Genomic DNA, 4,712 nt, shown 5'->3' with positions numbered 1-4,712 from the left:
TAACAGGCCACAAGATCCCCCCTCAGCCTTCTCTTTTGGAGGCTGAACAGGTAGGTCCCATAGCCTCTCCTCATAGGGCCTGCCCTGCTGCCCCCGATCATATGAGTGGCCCTCCTCTGGACCCTCTCCATACTGTCCACATCCCTCTTGAAGTGCGGCGCCCAGAACTGGATGCCGTACTTCAGCTGCCGCATAGAGGGGGAGGATCACCTCCCTGGACCTGCTTGTGATGCATCTGTGGATGCATGACAAGGTGCGGTTGGCCTTTCTTTTGAAATGCATGTCTGGAAATTGATTTTATGTTGCATCTTCAAGATCATCTGTTTAAACCACAGGGATTTTGGAAATCAAAGATCTGCTTTGGTTTAATGTGGGTGTGTGGCCACAAAAACTGTAAGCAAGGTGCCTTCTGTTAACACTCATGAAGGCAATCATTTTTGTTAATTTAGTTGGATTTTTTCTTGGTGGTTGCAAAAAGGAAGGATGCTAAATGAACGAAAATGAATCTAGTCAATAAATGTAAACCCAAATATGATTTACTTCACTTGGAACAGATATTTCCATTATTACTGCTCTTTTGGTTCCTGAACCACAGGAGGTGCATATCATATAATTCAATCAATCACAGTTATAGAGGGCAGCTGTGTTGCATTCTTTATTGGCAGCAAAAGTCTGCTTAAATTTGCATTGTCAGGAAAGCATTTTGATTGTCAATGAGAAATGAAAATGACAGTATTTTGGTTGTTCTGCTTTTATGGGTCCTTTCGGATCACAAATTGAAATAAAAAACAAAGAAAAAAGATTTTCAGGATTCTGAAATCCTTTCTTTCTGACTATTCTTATTTCAAATACAGAGGGGAAAAACTCAGTGAAGTTCTAAGATGTGTGGGTGTAAATGGCAACTTGGTATCCTACTGTTATTTTCTGAAATTTCAGAGAGACTTACTAGTACTGGAAAAATTGATTATGTAAATATTAGTGAATCATGCTGACCCATCTCTTTTTGGCATTACAGCATTGCAGCTGCTTACATTTGTCATGGTAAAGACAATCAATTAGTTCAGTATAGATTATAGAGTTTTAACATGAGTGATTTTACCAGATATGAAGCCTTAGTTATACCCTTTGTACTTGAGACTGAGAAAGCTGTACAAAATTGGATTCACCAGCGGGGTCCAGTCCTGCCATCCCTAGGCACCCAGAACTCATTTTGCCTTTTGACTACCTCATTCTCTTACATTGCTAATATAGAATTCCATTTTAAACTCATTAAAGGAATAATCCTGCTCCCATTGGAATTGTGGTAATTTTTGCTATAGATGTCAGTGGGAACAGAATCAGGTCCTAAATATATGATCTCTTCAAGTTAATTTATGAATAGCTTGTGGGAAAAATGTGCTTCAGTCTGTATTTCTAATTTATCTTTTTGGCCATAATCACAGACAATAAGGTGTAAAAATATCTGTGGTCACCTGCAGCTCAAATGCTATTGTGATGGTTACTTTTGGAATTTTGCAGCCCGATAACTTCTGATAAGGTATAGGATATACGTCCATCTAGTCGAAGTTGGTGTGTGTTCATAGGAAATGTCCATGTTCATACATTCTCATTTAAAAAGTAACTTAAGCAATAGAGTCTCCATTATTTATCTCACTTTGTGGACTTAGTTTCATTAACAGATTTGGCAAGTAACAGTACATAGGATTCTGACACTGGAGTTTAAGATTGTTGTCAGAAGCATCCATATAATACAGCCCCTGATGTTGTGATAATTTAAGCCCTGGTTCTGGAAGGCATCTAAGCATGCATTTCAAAATGTAGTGATTTTAGTTGGATTTAAATGCACATACTTGACTTAAGCACATGCTGATGTACTTACCTGAATAGGCAGGTTTAATTGAATATAGGCTTTTCTACACTTTGGCCTCTGAACTGTAGTTAAAATGTTGAATAGCTAATAATAGGAAATAAAAATAGTGAAGCAAGATATATTTTATGAGAAATGTTGAAGTTTCAAATCAATTTTCTTTCTATGTTGGTAGAAAACCAAGAACTTCAGCAACATTCATGGTGGAAAAAAGAGGGAAACCCATTCCAGAATAGTTAATAATCTAAACCCAGCTTCAAGTCATTCTTTTGCCTGATTTTCTCACTGATCCAATGGATATTTAATTATTTATGCAAAATGAAATAGTTCCAAGAGAACTTGAGAGGACTTAATTCTCACTGGCCACGTCTACATGAGATGCTGGCTGCACAGTAGCTCATTATTACTGCTCAGTAGCTCATTACTACTGTGAAGTAGTGCTGTGTGACACAAAGAATGATGTGACACTATTGTGCAGTAGTAATGAGCTACTGCACAGTCAGTGTCACCAGAACCCATTTGGGGATGCTACTTCCCAGTAACTCTGATTACTGCACTGTTGTTTAGTAGGGCTGTGCAAAGCTTTGGGTGCTGATTTGATTAGGAGGAGATTCGGCTCAATTTGGTGGCCATATCTCTGAACCTGAATCAAATTGGAGCCCCACACATGGTGTGGGGCAGCAGGGGGCAATGGGGATTGCCCCCTGCTGGCAGGAATAGTGAATGCAGCATTTTTCAGTTTTTTTTCTTCTTAAATGGTTGGAGCCATGGCCGGCAGAGCAGCTATGTGGGAGGAAGGGGCTGGGGGAACAAAGGGGAGGGTCGGGGGACTTATGCAGAGCCCCCCATGCAGTGTGGGACAGTGGGGAACAGCGGGGAATGCCCTCCCACCCAGCAGCATCCAGTGAGTCAGGGCTTTTTTTTCCCAAAGTGCTGGCAGCTAGGGCAGGGGCAGGGGGGTGGGCAGCCATTGCCAGGATGGGAGAGCAGGTGGGGGGTGGGACTGCGTGATTTGGAGATTTAGAGATTTGAATCTGAATCTCCAAATCAGATTTGGCCAAATCGATTCGGGGCAGTGATTTGAATCACTGAATCAAATCACTGTCCCCAAAATCAGCCGAATCCAAAGCAAATTCTAGCTGCTTCACACAGGCCTATCACTTAGTACTTGTGCATGAAAGTACTTGTGTAACAACTGCACAGTCAGCATCTCATATAGAAGTAGCCACTGAGTGGTGGCAGTCAGAGGAAGACCATTCAGGTGGAAGTCCCTACTTTGAAACGGGCATTGAGTGCCCTACATGTTGCGGTTTCTGTCTCATTTTGATTGGAAATTCCAACTTGGTCCTGAGAGAGCATCTTGATAGAGGTTACCAGGAAATGCCCGGTAATATATTTTCATGAAACAATTTGGTTTTGATGAATTAGCAGGTTCCAATGTAAAAAAAAATCCAGACTAGCTCTTGATAATATGCACTAGTAATCTGTGCAAAAATTGAACTAACTAACTTGATAATTTAAGCTTCTTGTAATACTCTGGTATCCCACTAGATATGCTGCTTTATATTTTTTGGCAAGCGGTATCATTTCACTGGGTTTTTGGAGTGTTAAATCTGCTTAGCCCGTAGCACACAAGTTTAAGAAAAACATACACACAGTAACAATTGGCAAATGCCTAGCACAGCTGCATTATTGCCTATAAAAATAGGAATGTAACAAACTCATATCCTGAGTAAATGAGATAGATAATCCCATATAGTACTCCTTCCAAAAATGATTTTAACTCATCATCAGTAATGAGAAAAGTGTCTAAATGGCTTAAAGGGACATTTGAAATTTATGCGGCTTGACACTTTAAAAATTCAGAAACATACAAAGTAGCATGAAAATAACAGATCTGGGGGTAAAAAATGCATTACAATCCAACATATAAATCTCAGTCAACTGAGATTTATTTTTAAAGGAAAACTTGAAATAAAATGCCACTTTAAACTATGCTACAGTTCATTTTAGAATGTACATAAAACAAAAAAGGGGAAAAACATAAACCATGATACTCAGGATTATAATACCTCCTTTTGTTATTAAGCATCCTGAAGATATCTCAGTATCTTAGATAAGAATGAAAACTAGAGTGCAGTCTGGAACTGGTAAGAGCTTTTTTATCAACTATATTTGTATGGGCTACAATAATTTAATTTGTATTCATTTCTAAGAAGCTGTTTTTTTGTCACTTCATTAATCTGTTATTTACTATCATCTCTATACGTCTCCAGACTTCAGTGTTTTAACTAAAAGTTCTATTTGGCAAGATGCTAACAACTGAGGCCCCCATCAAGGCAAGCGCTCTTTAACACTAAGCGTTTTAATGAACTGAATTTCAGGATAAAGCCCTAAGAAATAATCACCTCCATTGTTTTTACAGGTCTGCCATCATCCTAGGAAGACAACCGTACTTCTGTTTCTTAGTAGAATCCCAGGCTCTCAACAGAAGAAGCAGAAACATAAACAAAAAATATCTCTTTTTACCTTTTCTCAATCTATCCTTTATCTTTGGGTAATCCCATCCATAACACAAATTTCTTTATGAGGGCTATTCACTCTACTCCAGGCATGACTATTTATATCTGAACTGCAGTCACAACTATTTCTTTGAGATACACTTGGGGAAGGCTTGCTATCAGTTTAAAGTCAACATGGCTAAAAGACAGCTCTTAATTTTTACTTCCAAGCTCATTCTATCTATACCCCATCTCAATACTGATAGGCAATTTTACCATCCTACCTGAAACTCAGGCCATAAAGTTTGATCTCTACAGAGGATAACAAGACTATGAATACATTT

At 38.9% G+C, this 4,712-nt stretch overlaps 1 long non-coding RNA gene across 1 annotated transcript; it reads left to right on the top strand.

Annotated features, from left to right (window-relative positions):
- Nucleotides 1-3,954: 3,954 nt before the first annotated feature.
- LOC109306353 lies at nucleotides 3,955-4,360 on the top strand. The gene is made up of 2 exons (XR_002099957.1): nucleotides 3,955-4,017; nucleotides 4,293-4,360. It is a non-coding gene; the product is annotated as an uncharacterized LOC109306353 (long non-coding RNA).
- The last annotated feature ends 352 nt before the right edge of the window (nucleotides 4,361-4,712 follow it).

Source organism: Crocodylus porosus, unplaced genomic scaffold, assembly GCF_001723895.1.
Source record: "Crocodylus porosus isolate Cpor-Errol unplaced genomic scaffold, CroPor_comp1, whole genome shotgun sequence".
Taxonomy (NCBI): domain Eukaryota; kingdom Metazoa; phylum Chordata; order Crocodylia; family Crocodylidae; genus Crocodylus; species Crocodylus porosus.
Note: the sequence above shows the minus strand (reverse complement) of the source record. Positions and strands in the feature narration are given on the sequence as shown.